The 20,871-nt window shown below is 40.2% G+C and overlaps 1 protein-coding gene across 1 annotated transcript in view; it reads right to left on the bottom strand.

The window, feature by feature from the left end:
* Positions 1-20,871, bottom strand: part of FRYL (FRY like transcription coactivator) — a 247,737-nt gene that overhangs the window by 198,437 nt on the left and 28,429 nt on the right. Inside the window, exon 2 of the mRNA XM_058670127.1 lies at positions 7,788-7,952. The gene's annotated coding sequence lies outside the window, so the exon portion shown is untranslated. The remainder of the gene's footprint in view (positions 1-7,787; positions 7,953-20,871) is intronic.

The following is a 20,871-nucleotide window of genomic DNA, read 5'->3' as shown; positions in this document are numbered from 1 at the left end:
TTAATATAACAGGCTTCTGAATTAATGTTCTTATTATACCGGAAACTGTAATACTCATGTACGACTTTCAAGGGGCGAGAAAATGAAATGTGAAGAGGGCAAAGAACTGAGTCATTCTCCCCACCCCATGTTCATCGGGTTTTGCCAGCATCACTACTAGTTTTATTTGATTCTATGTACAATGCAATATTTCACTTATGATAATTTTATCTCTTAAGCCTTTCATAAACCTGTCAAACTATTAACTACATGGAATATTTTTGGTCTTATAATAGAGTCATAGTTTTTAAAGTAGAAGCTTTCACAACTCCAAACTAATACCATTGTGATTGACGATCATATTTTTACCCATAAGCACCTGCCCTAGTTAATATTTCAAAGTAATTGTTTAAAAAACTCATACTCTAAAACCTGAGATTTAATGTCCTGATTTAATCTTAATTTTAAATTTCCATTTATTTTTTACCTCAAAATAACAGCATGAAAGTACTTTCAATATTGCTGAAATACAAAACAATATTCAATAATGACTTTAAACATTTACTTTTTAAACAGATTTAAAATGGTTAGTCTCTGCTGAATTTCAGTAATATAGGTTATTTATTCATTTATTTATTTGAAAGGCAGAGTTGCAGACAGGGAGAGACAGATCTTCCAGCCACTGGTTTACTTCCCCAAATGACTTCAACAGGCAGGACTGAGCAAGGTCAAAATCAAGAACCATTCATGCCTCCCACATGAGTGCAGAGGCCCAAAAACTTGAGCCATCTTCTGCTACTTTCCCAGACACATTAACAGGGAACTACTTTGAAAGTGGAGCAGCTGGAACTCAAATCGGTACTCACGAGGGATCCTGGCATTGCAGGCTAAGCCACAATGCCAGCTATATCACCAAATTTCAAATGACAAAAAAATCACATTCAGTATGGGACTAAAATTATAACCCCAAACTCTTATGTCACTAACAGATATCAGCAGATAAAATAATCCCTTATTTTAAAGAGTGATCCAAAAATTAGATTAGTATCTGAAAACTCACATGTAAAACACATCTTTTTTCCATTATTAATTTTGTGAGACTATGCAATGCATGAATACAATTACTTAAGATGAAGCTATAGTAACAGACAAAGTGAGTTAGCCTGATCCCTACAAACACAAAAGGATAAGAAGGAAAAAAATGATAGAAAAAAGAACAAAGCAGCAAAGGTTGAAAAAGATGGAGTATATGAACCTATTTTTTCAAACAGTGGGAAGCAAATGATAGTAACCTTTTGTTCATAACAGAAACATGACAGCTGTCCCTGAAACATAAAATATGAGAATCAAGTATACTAATCTTTGTAAATATGCAGATCATGTTTAATCAAACAAATGCATACTAAAAAGCTACCCAAGCAGTAGACAATTAGTCCACAGGATAGTGCAGGAGAAAGCAAACTACATATCTATGATTATGTTGGCCATTTTCCACCACCACAAAAAAATGAATATTTAATGCTCTAAATATGTCATTAGATCCAGTAAATCATGAAAACTGATTATATAAATAGATTTATGTAAAATTAGTGTAAGGATTTTAAATATTAGATGTGCAATGAATTATAAGGACTGCTTAAAAAGGCAAGTAGAATTTTCTTTCTCTAAATGAGGTCATTTCCCGAAGGTTCTCTTCAAGATACTCATAAAATTCTCCTTGACGCTGTCTTCTTTCCTAAGAAACTTCAATGACCGATTCTGCACATGGAATCCTCCCTAAAACCATATGCTTCAACTGAACAAACATCTATTGAATTCCTCTTGGTTACGGGAGTCAAAAATAAACAATTCTTTGCATCTCAAAAAAAATTGTGAATAATTTTAACACAAAACAGACTGACTGAAAAATAGGGTAGATAGGTTTAAAAAAAATGTCAATCTCCCTGGTTAATCCTAACAGAATTAATTCCCTAATCAGAATCAAAGGAATAGATTTGGGGCAGAGCTATTAGGAAACAACAGCAAAGGAGAAAAAGACATCATGAGGGAAGGTAAAAGAAAAGAGAAAGCAAAGTAGCAGTCCCAGCTGCCTGAAAGGAAGCAGTCTCGGGTATCTCCTTGACCCCGAAAGCAAACAAGGAATCTCAGCAGGCTCAATGATGCAGCTACCACGAGCTTATGAGAAAGGAAGTCATGGAAACAGACCTGTGATTTCTTTTCTTCAAAAGATTTGTTTGTTTGTTTGAAAGAATTATATACAGTGAGGGAGAAAGAGAGAAGTCTTCCGTCACCACGGTCTCATTCTCCAAATGGTCACAACGGCCAGGACTGAGCCAGGAGGAAGCACGGAGAACAAGGATCTTTTCCAGGTCTAGCCCATATGGAGTCCAAGTTGGCTCTGGTGCTTTCCCAGGCACATTAGGGAGCTGCTGCTGAGCTGTGCAACCACACAGGTGGTGCCTTAAGCCATTGTGCTACTCCCCGGACCTGTAATTTCTAAAAGCCATCTTTACAAGCTGACAGAAAAGAAAATGAGGGCTAAACTACAGCCGGATCAACTTTTGTTGTGTCGACTAGTTAAGAGCTAAATTCATCAAGTAAAGCAGTGGTGCAGGCAGTGAATGTAACACTATCAGGGAAGAAAAGATGAAGCCATGGAGCTGGTGCAGTGGTTTAGAAGTCTAATCCTCGTCTTTGGTGCTGGCATCCCATACAGGCAGAGTCCTGGCCACTCCACTTCTGACTCAGCTCCTTTCTGGTGGCCTGAGAAAGCAGTAGAGAATGGCCAAAAGCCTTGGGCCATTCAGAAGGAGATTCAGAAGAAGCTCCTGGCTCCTGGCTTTGGATGGGTGCAGCTCTGGCCACAAGGCCTTTTGGGAAGTAAACCAGCAGATGGAAAACCTCTCTGTGTATCTCCCTCTCTCTCCAGAATATCTATATTATTTTTTTAAAGATTCTTTTATTTTTGGGCCCAGCGCAGTGGCCTAGCAGCTAAAGTCCTCACCATGAACGCACCAGGTTCTAATCCTGGCAGCCCTGCTTCCCATCCAGCTCCCTGCTTGTGGCCTGGGAAAGCAGTTTAGGATGGCCCAAAGCCTGGGGATTCTGCACCCACATGGGAGACCCAGAAGAGCTCCTGGCTTCTGGCTTCGGATCGGCGCAGCACTGGGTGTTGTGGTCACTTGGGGAGTGATAACTCCATAAATCTGACAGCATAATCTGCGGACAAGTGCACAGATGGACAAATGGTTCCCTCGCACTCTGCTGGTGAGAGCACGAAGAGTGCACGTGAGGACAAATCTAGCCATATCTAGTAAAACTGCATACTCAATTCCCTTTTGACTGCATTTCCACTTCTAGGAATCAGTCCCAGATCTCACTCAGTGGCACAATAGAAAACACACACACACCTACACAAACACATATGTATACATATACATCTCCACAAGGTTATTCACTACAGTATATTTATATTCAGAAAATAAGAAATACTCAAAACCCCCAATCAACTAGGAACTGGTTCATTGCACTATGGCAAAACGCCCAATGGGATATTATGTAGCTATAAAAAGAAGTGACTAATACACGGAGTTGTGAAAAGCAGCAAGGTATATTATATTCTAACATTTATACAACAAAGGAGAAACATGAAAACATAGCCTGCTGATATCTTAAAAGTAACTAGAATTTCTAAATATAACTATTTATACCAGGAGGCAGAAAAGAGTACTTTTGTGTGTGCGTGGATATGACTTTGTAACCATGAAACTCACACACATGACCTTAAAGCGTAGTACAAGGGTGGGTGTTTGGCACAGCAATGAAGTACTCACTTGGGATGCACACATCCCATCCTACAGTGCCTGAGAGGTACTGTACACCCTGAGAGGTAGCAGTGAGAGCTCAAGTGCTTGGGTCTCTATCTTCACATGGCAGAAGTTGCTTCTTCTAGCTTCAGCACAGGCCAACACTAATTGCTGTGTACATCTGGGCAGAATAGCAATGAAGAAGTTTCTTATCTCTTTGTCTCTCTGCCTTTCAAATAAAATGAAAATGCTGAATATTTTAAAAACACATTTTAAAAGTATTTGAATACTACAGGTAGAGGATTAGCCTACTGCACCACAGCACCAGCAATTTTACTGAGTGGCAGGAGTTAGAGGAAGAGAAGGGAACTCTGCCCCTATGCACTGGTTCGTTCCCCAAGTGCTCACCAAGGGCTGTGCCTGGGTTGAGGCCTACAATCCAGGCCGTCTCCCACATGAACCTAATTATTTCACCCATCACCAGCAGCAGCCAGGGTCTGCATTACACACGAAGCTCCAGTCCGGAGCTGGAGCCAGGAATTGAAAACAGCTATTTAGATGAGAGGCAGGCATCTTAACCACTAGATTAAACACCCATTCCCTACAGAACAACCAGGAAGATCAACTCCAACAGCATGGTATCTCTCAAAGAGGTCACAATGATCCACTGCTGTTGGTATCGGACAAGACCTGGAGACTTGACTCCAGAAACAGAATACAGCAGAATGCCGTCGGTCATAGTAGCTTTGCTCACAGTAGCCAAAAGATGAAAACAACTCAAATGACCATCAATAGATGAATAAATAAACAAGATGTAGCATGCATATACAACAGAATATTTTCTCTTAAAAGGAAAAAAATTCTGGTACATGCCACCATGCTGATGCTCTTGAAGACATTATGCTGAGTGAAATAAACCAGTTACAAAAGAATAAAAATTATAACTGTGGTTTCATTTGTAAGGTCCTAGGAGTCAGATTCATGGAGACAGACTGTGGAAGACTGGCTGTCAGGGCTGGAGGAAGCCAGAGATGGGGAATCAGTATTTAATGGCTACAGAGTTTCAGGTTGGAGAAATGAAAAAGTTCTGGAGATGGAGGATGGAAATGACTGTGCCACAAGGTAAATGTACTGACCGCAACTGAGCTGCATACTTACAACGGTTAAAAGAGTAAAATTCTTATTATGGACATTTTATTGTAGCAATTTTTTTAATTGAAAGGTAGAGTTAGAGAAAAGGAGAGAGAGAATCTTGTGAGAGAGACTTTCCATCTCTTGGTTCACACCAGATGGTTCCAATGGCCAGGGCAAGGTTAAGTTGAAGCCAGGAGGCCTGTGGGTGTCAAAGCTCAAACACATGGACCATCCTCCGCTGCGCTGGCAGGCGTGTCAGCAGGGAGCTGGATGGGAAGCAGAGCAGCCGACACTAGAATCAGCACTCGTGGGAGGTGCCAGTGCTGCAGACAATGGTCTCACCTAATGCATGACAGAATGATCTGACTACAGTTAGAGGCAATGAGCTCTAACTTTAAAAGAAAACTGCAAATTCTGTCCCTGAGTATACGTATAAGAGAAAGGAATATATGCGTACTAAGACAAGTGCAAGAATGTTCATAGCAATTTCAATCATAACAGTTCCCCCAACTGGAAACACCCGCAACAAGCATCAGTCGGAGAACAGATAAATAAGCACCAATATCATGGCAACAGAATATTACACAGAAATGAAAAACCTACTGCTTCATACAATATATCTTTTTTTAAAAAGATTTATTTATTTTTATTGGAAAGGAGGATATACAGAGAGGAGGAGAGACAGAGAGGGAGATCTTCCGTCCAATGGTTCACTCCCCAAGTGATCACAACACCCAATGCTGCGCCAATCCGAAGCCAGGAGCCAGGAGCTCCTCTAGGTCTCCCATTCAGGTGCAGGGTCCCAAGGCTTTGGGCCATCCTTGACTGCTTTCCCAGGCCACAAGCAGGGAGCTGGATGGGAAGCAAGGCTGCCAGGATTAGAACCGGCAACCATATGGAATCCCGGTGTGGGCAAGGCAAGGACTTCAACTACTATGCTATGGTGCCAGGCCCTCATACAATATATCTTCACAGATACAATAGTATGCAGAAAGGAACAGACCAACAACTTTTGTTGGAATTTCATTCTGACTCTACTGTGTAACGGCGTACTAAAAATAACTCTTTAGTGTGTTCATTTTTTTTATTATACTAATATAATTAAGACTCAAAAGTCTCAGCTGAAATAAGTATCAATGTTTAAAAAAAAAGTTGAAATTGAAGGATCTTTGAGAATTCACAAATTTCTCAGGAATGGGACTCATCTAGGAGGTAGAGTTCAAGGTAGGAAGCAATGGGGACTGAGAGTAGATAGAATTTGGAGGTTCCAGTCCTGGTGAGCCCATGCTGGTTTTTACTAATTGGTTTCAGCTACATTCAAAAGGCTTCTGCATGCTTTTTTAAAGGCCCTAAGATCAGCACTACTAACCTATATGGAAACTCACTGGAAAATTACTAAGGTGAAAGTAATGGACACCAGAAATGTTGGGAATGCTAGATGAGGGTCATGAGCATGGTCCAAAAGCAGACAAAAAAATTTAAAAACAGACAAACAAAAAGCAGTCAGAAAGAGAACATCTGAATCCAATGAAGGAAAATTGAGACCAACAGAAGACAAGAATAAGAAAAGTAGAAAGAAAGGGATGAAAGACAGCCACCAACTTAAAAAAAAAGACTGTTCTGATGGTAGGACTGCTCCTTATTCTGGTTCTGTAGTTTAATGAAAATAGAACAAAAATGCTTCTATCAAAAAGAAAAGGTCTTTCTTCTCCTCCCAACAAAACCCCAAACGCTATTACTTTAATCATTACCATTAAGTGTATGAAAACAAAAACCTCACAAATAACTAGTTTAATTCAGGGGTGCGAGATCTTTCTTCTCCCAAAGGTAATTTGAAACCATACACACAAAATTATCAACTTAAAAATTTGCCTGCTATGATTTTTTGAGTTTTAAGTCCTATCTGTGATTATTGCCTTGATGGGACCAAACCAAATGATTTTGCAGGCCCTATACGGCCTGTGGACCAGATTCTCCCCACCCCTCATCTAATTGCCTCATTTCATAAACGACAAATTTCCAAGTCTACCATGCAATTAATGTTTAGAACTAGAGCTGAAACATATCCCATTCTTTCTTCAACACTACCTAACAATGTCTCATCCTCTATCACTGTGGTTTCCATTGGCAGCTTCATTCTTCTATTACACTTTGTATTTCCCTAAATTGGTCATTCAAGAATAGCAGGCATATTGCTAACATTTTGACTGGCTCAAAATTAGCCTACTTTAATCACTGTTTGCTAAAGGTCTCCCTTTCAGCAACTCATTCCACTAAATGCTATATCTCCACCCAATTCCCCAAATCTATTATGAGTACACCTCAGAGGCATTCAGAAAGTTCTTAGCCAACTGGCATCGGTGCTTCCCCAAAACCTGCTAGAATGTAGAAGGACACACTAATGCCATGCTGTAGAGAGAGCTGGCATTACACATCTCTTATCTCTGTAAACGTGTACATAAGCTACAATTACCAGGAAGCCAGCGGATGCTCTTGTCTCAGTGAGCTTAAAATACCTAAACAGACAGGAAAAGTCAATAACAGGATAAACTAACCCAGCTTCACAATAAGGAATTACACAGAACATACAAGTATTCACGCAAAAAGTTGTTCAAGTATTTTCATTATCGACTCTTTCTAACCAATACATATTATGTTGCATCCAAAATGTGATATGCAAAGAATGTTTAAGCACCTTAAATAACTCTAAGTGTTACTATTTTTCAAAAACTAACCAAAAATTACAGAAACTTACTTGTATGTAAAAAGGGAATGGCTTAGGAAAATCCAAATTATTGTTTTACAATCATCTCTATTATTGTTCTTTCTTAAAAGAAAAAAAAGAAGAAAAATAGTACACATCCTTACCACTTAGAAAGGGTTGATGAGGCACAAAGTTTGTAGAAAAGACACCGAGGCCGGAAAGGATCCATCTAGAAGCTTGCTCAATCTGCAGCTAGGACTTTCTCAGCACTCCAGTGGGCACTCTGGGCCGGAGCAGTCGTGATGAAGCCAAACAACGAATGCAAAAAGCTGGAAAACAAGAACAAAAAGGAAATATTAACTTTGATTTTTACTCTTTCAGACTGCTTTCATAACAACATACACTCCTATATGTCAGTATCAAAACAAAGTTACCTTCCTGAAAAACAAAAACAGCAAATTATTTTCTTGTCCCTCAGAAAAGCCCTTCCCGTGCCTAAAAGCAGCAAAATGACACGCACCTGAAGTGTCCAGTCTGCCTCAACTTGGCAGACATTATTACACAGAACTGAATACTCCTGCTGTGGGATCTTATCTAGAACTCAGCTGTTACATATTTACTCGTTGCTGCTGGAGGTGCAGTAAGAAAGGCACAAATATGCACTGTTGGATGAGGTATGGAATTAACAACCATTCAGAAAAGAATTTATCGTACGGAGCAAGAGTTTTTGTTTTTTTCCACAATGCTCACAGAAGGGTCTGTGTTGTGGTATAGCAAGTAAAGCTGTTGCCTGGAATATCAGCATCCCACATGCATATTGCTAATGTGCCTAGAAAAACATGCAGCTCCGATGACACAACCCCCTGAAACGGTAATTCAATCTTGCTCCCAATGTCATCACCTAAGGGTAATGAACTCCTAGCCAAGATAAATGGAAGAGACGAACTGTTCGTTCTTCTCCTTAATATTATCTGGATTTCAGTCAGGCTGAATTCTTTGTTCTGTGCAAATATTTCTCATTAATGTTTCTCATTAAAAATTTCTCACTAATAATACCCAATCAATATGCATGTTCTCTTCCATCCAGAATGCCCTTCCTTTAATTCTATATATTGCAATTCCTCCAAAATCATCTTAAAATAGAAAATCACTTATCAAAAAAGAAATCCACTTATCTACTCAGAGCTGCAGCTTTCTCAATCATAAAATGAGATTATCTTCCAGGGTTGTTTTAAGAAGATTATAAAGTGATGTAAGGAACAAAAAAATAAGTGTAAACGTAGAACAATAGCTGGCAGATATCACTCAAAGAGTATTGTTGTTCACTCAGCACAATGAACGGCCAATAAATATTTTTTCTAAACCAGCAAAACAAAGCAACAGACAATGTCTTTTCCAGCCACAATGTGGCCTTTGCATTACCTTTGGAAGATGAAAATTTCTCACAGTTTTAGTTATATGAGAATGTCCCACAGATGCATGGCATAGACATAGCAATCCACTCTTCACCGAATTGAGAAAAGTTTGACTCAAAAACAGAAACCAAAAAGAGGGGAGGTGGCAACACCTAGGAAAATAGCTTAATCACTTACTTATTTTTGAAACTGTGGTAAAACATGAGATAACACATCCTTTACCCATCTTAAGTGCACATTGAAAACATTCACATTACTGTACTGTCATGATCCACCTCCAGATGGATTCCTTCTGCTCTAACCTCTAGAACTCCCATTCTACTGTCTGTCCTCTGGGACTCTGACTACCCTAGGTTCCTGAATAATAAGTGGGATCACAGTATTTGTTCTTGACCTATTGGATTATTTCGCCAGCAGACTATGCCCAAGGTCATCTATATTATTTTAAATTTCAACAAGAATTCCAAACCATCAAGGATGTGGTTTAAATATACTTCAGTTAAGGCATATTATACAGCACCACACAACAGACTTGGATGATTCAAATTATAGCAAGAAAGGGAAACTGAGAATAAATACTTGATAATAAGACTGAGAATAAATACTTAACAATGAGACATGATGCAAGGTATTGTTCTATCAACATTTCACACACAGTTAAGTCCACATAACTCAGTCCCCTGCCACCAAAAAGAGAAACATGGATTGAACTCCAGACCTGCCCAGCCTCAGCTGGCACAGGTACTTGGGTAATCTGTTGGGTAATCTGGGTAATGAACTAGCAGATAAGATTCTCTCTCTCTCTCTCTCTCAAACAAAATGAACTTTAAAAAAAACTGAGCAACTTACTATCTCCATTCTGAGACTTATTTTTATTAATTTGAAAAGCAGAGTAACAGGAAGAGAGGAGAGACTGAGAGACCTCCATTCACTGGTTCACAACCCAAATGGCTGTAATGATGGAGACCGCACCAGGCAGACCCCAGCAGGCAGGAACTTCTGAATCCCCACTACCCCATAGGTGCAGGAGCCTAAGCTCCCGGGCCATCTGCTGCTGTTCTCCCAGGCACATTAGACAGTAGTTGAATCAGAAGTAGAGCAGCCAGAACTCAAACTGGAATCCATATGGGATGCCAGCACTGAAGGCAGCAACTTAACCATAGTACTTGCTCATGTAGGGGAAAGCACTCATTGTGGCACAGCACATTAAGCCACAGGCTTGGGATTCCTGCATCCCATACTCTGAATGCAGGTGGGTAGAGCCTTCCTCTGCTTCCAGTCCAGTGTCCTGCTCATGTATCTGGGAATCAGCAGATGATGACCCAAGCCCTTGAATCTCTGCCACCTTGGCCAAAGCCTTGCCCAGTCCCACCTTACAGTAGATACAAGATGCTTATCTCCCCCTCTGTTTTTCAAACAGATGTTTAATAAAAAGGAAGTTGGAAGGCTTTATTATTGTCAGACATATACTGGAACAGTGTTTTCTGCTTTTGAAGAGGGGTTAGAAACACTGAAGTCCGCAGTAGAAAATAAGAAGTTCAATGATTGAAAAATGCTAGTCTCCTGTGAGCCCAAATCTACCATTACATCCTTGTCATTTATGGATTTGTGTTGTTTTTTTTATAAAATTTCATCTGAGAAGTTTCCTATTAAGCATGAGTTTACAAGAAAAGGCAAGTACAAGGCTGTGATGCATGGTCTACTTCTATCAAGTACATTCTCATGATGACATTAACTGTATTTTCAGGAATACACATGTCCTCCTCCCACTTCAGACTAAAGTAAATATTCCCACTATCCTGTACTATATTTTCTCCCTTAAAATCAGTTGAGACTCAGCATTACCTTTCAAAAAGTTATTAAGAACTACATACTTATAATTTTAACTTGCAAAAACTACCTCCAGAGTGTAAAAACAGAATGCAACAGACACTGTGGTATAGCAAGATAAGCTTCCACCTGCAGTGCCAGCATCCCATATGGATGCCGGTTAAAGTCCCAGTTGCTCCACTTCCCAATCATCTCCCTGCTAATGTGCTTGGGAAAGCAGCAGAAGATGGCCCACATGCTTGGACCCCTGCACCCACTTTGGCAGACCTAGAGAGGGTTCTAGCTTCAGACCAGCCTCGCTCCGACAGTTACATCCATTTGGAGAACGAACCAGTAGATGGGAAGTCTCTCATTTTCTCTCTCTGTTGTAACTCTGCCTTTAAAATGAAAATAAATAATTTTTTAAAAAATACATAAAAATGGAATGAAGAGAAAACAGGCTTATCTAAGGATTTTCATTAAATAAATCCTTGCCTATAGCAAAAGTTTATACTTTGCAAAAACTTGCTTTTGTATAATTTCTTTTGATCACAGTATGAAAAATGTTGGACATAAAAGGAGTACTGTGTTCACAAAGTAATTTTATCCTCACCGATGCAACAAAAAGTCAGTGACTTCCTTTTTGTGGTAAACAATGGGCTTTGGGAAACACATTCCCTGTGAAATGTCTTTTACATTTTTTATACACAATTGGTTCAACTTCCTAGTAATCACCATTTACTAGAAACATGAAAGATAAAAATCTATTGTGATATTCAATAAGACCAACAGCAGAAAAATAAAATTCCTAAGAGGGAGAAGTAGAGAAACCTTTCAGCGCAACACCACCCACCTCCAAACTTCTTAAACTCAAAATAGCAATTTCCAAGTGACAAAAAAAACACACTCATATCTTTTTTCTCTCTTCCTAAAGGACTCTGCCCATCAGTGCACATGTGTGCACGCACACACACACACACAGAAAATACTGATCATCCCCCTCACAGGGAAAGAAAAACCTCTTGTGATCCTTCATCATCCTTAACCATTGTTACATTCTGGCTCCCCTTCACAATAAAAGGTCTCCAAAGTTGTCTCCGTTTTGCCTTTCACTTGCTCACCGCTTACCTTCTTCCTATCCTCCTCCTTCCTCCAATTCAAAGGCTTCCTACCTGCACGCTCTGTTCCGCAGGACCACTTGCCAATGTCCTTAAGGATTCCCACACCTCAGGAAACCCAAAGGTCTTCCCCTTAGCTTGACTCTCCCTCCTTTCAGAAGCAGCTCCTTGTCTTGGATCCCTGTGGCATTCTTCCTCTTCCTCATGAGCTGTCTCTGCTTCTTTTCAAACTCTGGTAGTTGGGAGAGCCCAGGGTTGGTCCCTGGCAGCTTCTTCACTGACCTTGACCCCATGTGATCTTATTTGGCTTTTGTCAGACCAGATGGTATCGCTTTACCATTAACTCTCTTTTCTAAGTGTGAGCCTTACAAATTCAACTGCTCACCTGGATATCTAAGAAATCTCAAACTCAACCAAAATTTTCGCTGCCTCAACATTGCATCACAGCAAATATCATCATTCTTCCAAAAACCTGGCAACCACTTTTATTTTTTTATCTCTCCTTCTTACTCTTCAATTCTCTCCTTTATAACCAGAGCTATGTCTACAAAGTATACATTTCCACTCCAGCTCAAAATCCACTCCAGCTCAAAAATGCTCTACTAAGGTTTGGCACAGTGGCCTAGCGGCTGAAGCTCCAGGATCCCTTGTAGGTGCCGGTTCTAATCCCAGCAAGCCCTGTTTCCCATCCAGCTCCCTGCTTGTAATCTCCTGGGAAAGCAGTCCAGGACAGCCCAAAGCCTTGGGTTCCTGGAGACCCAGAGGAGACCTCTGGCTCCTGGCTTCGGATTGGCACAGCTCCGGCCGTTGTGACCACTTGGGGAGTGAGTCATTGGACGGAAGATCTTCCTCTCTGTCTCTCCTCCTCTCTATATATCTGACTTTGCAATAAAAATAAAGCTTTCTAAAAATGCTCTAATACAAGGCAGGCATTTGGTGTACAGGGTAACTTGCCATTTGGGATGCACATATCAGAGTCCCTATGTTTGAGTCTCCACTCTGCTCTGCATATCCTGGAAGGCAGCAGTGATGGCTCAGATACTTGGGTTCTTGCCCATTCACATCGGACACCTAAATGGAGTTCCAGGCTCCCGGACTCCACCTGGTCCAGCACTGATCGCCTCAGGCACATGGGAAATGAACCAACAGATCAAAGAAAACTCTGCCTTTCAAATAAACAAATACATCGTTTCAAATCCTCTACTACTTTTTCCACTCACGATTTCTTGGATCTTGATTTCTTGGATCTCTTATTCCTTAGCCTAGTCAACTAACTTTTCTGCTAATGCTCAAATTTAAACAGCTTAGTCCCACATCAGAAACTGTAAATATGCTAACTCCACTGCCTGAAAAGTTTTCCTCCATGAGCACAGCTTATTTGCCTTTATTCAAATCGCCGCATGTGGGACCTCCCCAAGAAGGGCTTCCCAGCTACCCTAACCCATAACAAAACACATCTGCACCAGTTAACCATCCAATATGTAATATTTGGCTACCCATTTGAAAAGTAGGCTCCAAGAGGGCAGAGACTATCTTGATATTTGTAATATCCAATATCATCTTTTGACTCTCAGGAACTCAATAAATATTTGTTGATCACATAAATGATGTCCACAACAAAGGATAAGCACAAAAAAAGGATTAGGTTAGAAAAGACTTAGAAATATTCTACTCAATAAAGTAAATATTTGCAACTTTATAAACTACTACCTTGCTTTCAGAGATGTTGATAGTGCAGAATGACAGAAGGGAGGCAAACTTCTTGAGATGCAACCTAGTATCTACAGAAAATAACAAGTTTTACATTGTTTCCTTTACTTCTGAAATCAATTAATATCCAAACAAGTTTTGGAAATAATCAGATCAAGACCTTTGATAACTGCTCCAATAATATGCCCTGAAGATGACGTAACTAATTAGTATAATGGAGAAAATTCGAGCATCATTAGCACCCTACATTTGAAATTTTAAGTTTTCACAAAGTTAAGGAAGGAAGCACCCTGTCCCACATCATCTAATGTGCTGTGTAAACCTGTTTGCAGTGCGCTCTGCTCAGGTGGAGTGTCCACTCAGAGATGGAGCTCTAGTGAGCCGCAGAGAAATCCTTCTGTCAAGCTCACCAAGACAGATCACAAGATTCAACAGTCTCCATCTTTCCTCAGAGAAAGATGGCAGGCGTAACAGAGCTCATTCTATTTAGCAACACTAAAGAGGTATATGTGAAGAGAATTGGCAAATTTGGAAGACCAGTGAGATTTTTTTGAATTCCAAAGATGACGACCTTAGCAAACTTGTAAACAAAGATATGAAAAGCAAAAAGCAAAAGCATTTGCTTCTCTAAGGTCATTGTTCTTTTCGGGGGGATGGCGGGGGAGATAGAAGAATAACAAGACTCCCCAGTCTACAATCAGGGTTGAAGACAAACATTTGCTCTCAAGCACAATTACATACACACATACAAAAAGACACACTGAGAACCCAGTCAATGGTTAAATCCTCGCCTTGTAAGCACCAGAATCCCATGTGGGTGCCAGTTTATGTCCCACCTATTCCACTTCCCATACAGCTTCCTGCTGGTGCCCTGGAAAAACAGTAGGACGACTCAGAGACTTGGGATCCTGTACCTGTGTGGGAGACCAGGAAGAAGCTCCTGGCTTTGGACCAACTCCGTTCCGGCCCTTGCAGCAACCTGGGGAGTGAACCAGCGGATAGTAAATCTTTCTCTCTGTTGCTCCTTCTCTCCATAAATCTTATCTGTCTTTCCAATAAAAGTTACGTGTGTGTGTGTGTGTGTGTGTGTGTGTGTGTATCCATTTTCTCCTCTCTTGGACATAGTGAAGAATTGGTGCTTTCATTTTCTCAAAGTTAGACATGGTCATGTAACTTGTATTGGTCAATGAAATTTGACTAAAGTCACCTGCAAACTTCCAGTAGAGGCATTTAATTGTCAGGGATGGGCTCTGTGTCTCTCCTCCAGGTCTCAGCAATCAGCGAGGTAAGGTCTCACACAAAGGTAAGACAGGAAAGGTAACTTGCCCTCAGAGGTACAGACCTGATGTGAATGAGAAACACATTTCTATGTTTTAGGCCACTAATAACTAGTGCATGATTTCTATCACAGTATAAGCTAATAACCGAACCTCAAAAAGCCCATCCTAAATTGAAAATATCATTAAGCTGAAAATGCATTTAATACATTTAACCTATTGAACATTGAAACTCAACTTAAACATGCTCAACACACTTAATATCAGCCTGCAACTAAACAAAATCAAACACAATGCCTATAATAAAGCATTAAACAGCTCTGGTAATTAATTAAAAAAAACAATGTTGGATGTTGGCAAATAGTATGCTGCAGAATACCAGCTGTTTACAATCACGTGGCTGATGAAATCATGGCTTCTGCTGCTCTTCAGCACTGCAGAAGGTAACAGCACTGCTGATTCTTATCTAGGAAAGAGCAGAATTCACAATACCAGTGTTGACTAAATACATATAGCTTCTGCACTATCATGAAGTCAAAAAATGGAAAACCAGTGACCCTCTACGTAAGCATTAAGTACTCAGAATTTGACCTTAAAAACATAATACACTTACATCAAAAAAAAAAAAGGAAAATAATTTAGGTGTAAACTTCACAAATCATGTATAAGATCTCCATTAAGAAAATAATAATCGCCAATGAAAGAAATCACATTGAAAATCTGAGCAAGTGGAAACACTAAGGTGAACTATGTCAGCCAGTGGGTTCTAAAGAGATTTCATCGTGCTGGGAATGGTGAGATTGGCAGCAATTCAGAACAGCTGAACTATCAGAATCACTTGAGCAGTGTCCTCAGAACATGCCCACACTGGGGACCCTGAGATGGTTAGGAGAGTGGATGTGGCTTCTCCCTGTGGCTTCTCCCTTTGTCTCTCCCTTTTCCCCCAGATACAGAAGGAAAAAGAATGTGGAAACAATGGTCTTACCCACCTTCCTGTAGCCCTTGACCCTTTGCACCCTAATCAACTATGTAAAGATCATCAAAATTTAAAAAAAAAAAGAAGAAATCAAGGAACTACATAAAGAAAGGTATCCCATGTACGAGCATAGGAAAATTTAATACTGTCAAAATACTAGTTCTTCCCAATTTGATTTACAAATTGCAATCTCAATCAAAATCCCAGCAATTTATTTTTTAGACACTGATTCAACAGCTCCAGAGTTCTAGAGGCCAAAAAAAAAAAAACCAGATCTATACAATACTGAATACTGAAGGAAAAATAATAAAGCTAAAAGACTGATACTATCTGATCCATCACTTACTATAAAGCTATTACTTACTATAAAGCTATTATATGCAAGAACATGTGGTATATCAAGGGAATAAATACCAATTAACAAATGAAATCAAATGATCTGTGATAAAAGGGCAAAGGCAGTACAAGGGTGAAGAAATCTTTCAACAAATGTACTAGAAAAAATAGACATCCACATGTGAAAAAAAATGATTCTGGACACAAACTTAAATACAAAATGCAAGACTTTTACAACTCCAAAAAGACATAAGCAAATCTAGAACAGAAGACTTGGAATTTTAGAAATAACACCAAAGGCAGAACTCTAAAAATTTTATCATCTGTGACAAGTATAATCAACATATTAAAAAGACAAGTAAAACTTGGAAGGAAAATTGCTTTCAAAACACATATTTTGGACTTGCAAAGCCTCCACAATAACTTAGACCAATTCTTTACAGTTTAGTACATCTCTGTCTCTATCCTCCTTCCTCCCACAACCTGTTGGTTCAGTTTCTCTGAAGAACCCTAACTCAATCTGGGCAAGCATCTGAAAGAATTTCAGCAATTAGTAAGTCAATAATCTACTAAGAATGTTAACAAAGCTGGTGAATAAACCTCTAAAAACAGAAAGTATTATTGAAAATTTAAAAAAAATTTTAAATGCAGTTTGATGAGGGAAAGGGTGACTGCTACTGGGTAAGATTTCTAACTGCGGTAAGAACAACAACCTAAAATTATAGCGGTGAGAGTATACAATGCTGTGAATATCCTAAAATCTTTTTTTTTGAAAGATTTATTTATTTTTATTGCAAAGTCAGATATACAGAGAGAGAAGGAGAGACAGAGAAGAAGATCTTCCGTCCGATGATTCACTCCCCAAGTGAGCCACAACGGGCCGATGCGCGCCGATCCGATGCCAGGAGCCAGGAACCTCTTCCGGGTCTCCCACGCGGGTGCAGGGTCCCAATGCATTGGGCCATCCTCTCCTGCTTTCCCAGGCCACAAGCAGGGAGCTGGATGGGAAGTGGAGCTGCCGGGATTAGAAACAGCGCCCATATGGGATCCCGGCGCGTTCAAGGTGAGGACTTTAGCCGCTAGGCCACGCCACCGGGCCTGAATATCCTAAAATCTACTAGCTAGAACAATTTTAAGAAGATTAATCTTGTGGTTTGTGAATTGTATCTCAATAAAGCCACTATATACAAGAAAAAGAGGAGGTGGGGGAAGGGAGAAGAGGAAAGGAAAAGAAAAGAAGGAAGAAAAGAACAAGCCTGTGAAACGGAGAAGCATAACAAATAACAGGGAAAACGTCATCCACTTCATCAGTCAATTAATATTTACTTGTTCAAAGTCATTAAGTCATATGGGACCTCAAAGAATCTCAGTTAAGAGAACGGAATGTCAGCAAAGAAAGCCAACAAATTAATTACACATGCCTGATTTTTCAAAAGATGAAGAAATCAAAAGCAGCAACACAGCTAAACCAAAGCTATGACATCTGAGAAATCAATAAACTGCATTAATAAGACATGTGACAAATGAATCTGAACGAGGACTAACCTCACTGAGGATAACAAAGTGAATCTTTCCTAGTCTAGTCAGAGATCACTGCAAATCATAAAAAGCTTCTATTGCATTTATCACTTATGCTATTTACAAAAGATAACTTTATCATAAAATCCTTAATATTTACCACCACAAAATAGAGCACAAAACTGATAATCACTCAATATAAAAATATTTTTTGAAAAGAATAAACCACAAACAGTATTTCCATGTCCATAGAGAAAGGCAAATAATGGAATGCCTGGTAAGTTGTAAGTATAATGAAAAATTTGCTGTGACTGGAATAAAATGCACATTTGTGCAGGTGGCAGGAAATAAGGTAAATAAAGAAAATACTATGCTAGAAGCAAATCAGAAAAGCAGTAATGCAAATGCTAAGGAATCTGCACAGATAGTCCAACAGAGTTCTAATCAGGGAACCAAATATTCAAGAGCGAGTTTCAGAAAGGTACACACAATGTGGCAGATACCAGGGTCCCAAGCTTTAAGCCATCCTCCACTGCCTTCCCAGGCCACAAGCAGGGAGCTGGGTGGGAAGCAGGGTGGCCAGGACAGGAACAGGCACTCATATGGGATCCGGTGCATACAAAGTGAAAACTTGAGCCATTAGGCTACCACGCTGGACCTTATTTGTAAAAAACAAACAAACAAACACACACACACACACAAAACAAGTCTACCAGCACATATGATCGGCAACGGCACATACGTGTGTGTTCCCCAGTGATTATAAGCGGGCTTTGCACTAACAAAGAAACTGGATTTCTCTGACACCAACTAGTCTAATTTTGACAGTTAAGGGATCACATGTGGTTTTAAAACAAGTCTGCAAATTCTCCGCCACTCCTCCTACCAAGAGTGGGATCTATGTCCCTTTCCTTAACCAGGGCAGTCTTGGGGACTGCAAACACAAACAGAATGCAGCAAAGGAGATGCCAACTTCTAAGCATGTCAGCAAAGGCCACACAGCCACTTCCAGTCTTTTAAGATGCCACTGTGGGCATCCCACTACTCTGTGGCCACCATATGGACAGCCTACATGAAGGCAATTTCAGGAGTCCAGCTGGCCTGGCTCTTTTAGGCCAAGGGCAGACATGCAGTGAGGACCATAGCCCCAGGCCCAGTCTGGCTACAGTTTCAAGAGATCCCACAATGATCTCTCTGGCCTTATTTGTAAGCAAAATAAATGCTTTTGTTTAAACCCTAGGTTTCTCACACAGCAAGACTGATATCAAAGATAAGTCAACCACTGGTACAAGAGCAGACTGCTTCCTTGAACCCACACCAAGATGGAGGTTGCAGGAGGAGACATTAGTAAATGAGAGAAAAGAAGCTATTTTCCTCATAACATCTTTCCTAAGTAAAAGTGAAAAAAAAAATCTAGGGTTAGGTAATAACATTCTTGCATTTATAATTTTCACATGTGGAGGACTTAAAAACAAACTAGCTAAAATCTCACAAGGCAGTACTTGTTGGAAATCATTTTAAGTGGGCAACTGACAAAAACTCACTTCTCGAACGTTAGTTCTCGAAGGTTAGTTCCCAAGGGGAAAAAAAAAATCTTTCAGACAACCAGACACTCTTGGAAGTATTTTTCTCACCTGAAGCAAAAGCATGTACTAAGAAGAAAGACAATGTAATAAAAGCAGGTATAACAGATATTACTTTATTTAAATTTGCTAACACTGTGTATTTTCTGTTTCAGAATAATCAATATGTGGACTCCTCAGCTTTTTCTTGATGCATTAGCAATCTAGACTTAACAAAAATCATCCCATTAATTTGAAGGAAAAAAGACAAGATGAACTCAGTTCATAAACGTCTTGAAGCATTTCAAAAGTCTGATAGCTTTGATAAGCCCTGCCCTTAACAATTCCAATTCACATTTCACACACCTGTATAAATTACGTTTTTAACTTCGGTTGTCATTAGAACAAGAGAGTGACACTGTTTAGAAATGTGTATCTATTCCTGATCAAAGAACACCATCATCTTACCTTCAGTCTTCCTATGAAAATTTACAACATCCTCCTGAGTGTATACAGAAATGCCCAGAAGTGCAGGACACATGCTGTCCACATCAGTCAGCCCACTCACTGGTGGACTCCCGCTTCCCCTCAGCAACATATGGGAAACAGACACCTTGCCTAAGCCACACAGATGCATGAAAAATATGAGCCATCAATGCTGTCAGGAACTGTCCTGGGCAGTTTTAACAAACCAAAGAATAGAAGAGATGAAGAATTCCTTCCCTTTTGTTAACACACTAACAGCAGGAGACAATAAGCAACAGATATCACAATCATGGAGTACTGAAAGGTGAGAAAAGCTACAAAAAGGAAATGTAGGTCAGAGTCAGGGGATGTCAAGTGCCAGCGGAGGTAGAGGGTTGTCCTTTTGAAATTTGTACCTTATTAAAAAGGCAACACATAGGGACACCACTGTGGCATAGTGGGTTAAGCTGCTGCCAGTAATCCCCATTTCCCATATGGCTTCTAGTTCATGCTCACGTTCTGGTTGCTCCACTTCTGGGCCCACTCCATTCTAATGGCCAAAAAGAGGATGGCCTATGCATCTGGGCCCCTTCCACCCATATGGAAGACCCAGAAGAAACTCCCGGTTTCTGACTCTAGCCTGGGCCCAACAACGGCTTTCCAGCTACCTAAGCAAATGGAAGATATCTCTCTCTCCCTCTCTCTCTCTCTCTCTCTCTCTCTCTCTCTCTCTCTCTCTCTCTCCCTCCCTCCCTCCCTCCCTCCCTCCCTCCCTCTCTGCAATCCTGATTTTCAAAATAAACAAATCTTAAAATCAAACAGGCAACACATAAGCAAAGATTAGAACAGAGAATCAACCAGAAGGACACAGAATAAAAAGGTTCCAGTTTGGAGCTGGTGTGGTGACTTAACCACCACCTGTGGCGCCAGAATCCCATATGGATACCAGTTCGTGTCCCAGCCACTACACTTCTGATCCAATACCTTGCTTATGGCCTAGGAAGGCAACAGAGGATGGCTCAACTCCTTGAGCTCCTGCACCCACATGGGGAACCCTGAGAC

Source organism: Ochotona princeps, chromosome 11 (genome assembly GCF_030435755.1).
Source record: "Ochotona princeps isolate mOchPri1 chromosome 11, mOchPri1.hap1, whole genome shotgun sequence".
Lineage (NCBI taxonomy): Eukaryota > Metazoa > Chordata > Mammalia > Lagomorpha > Ochotonidae > Ochotona > Ochotona princeps.
Note: the sequence above shows the minus strand (reverse complement) of the source record. Positions and strands in the feature narration are given on the sequence as shown.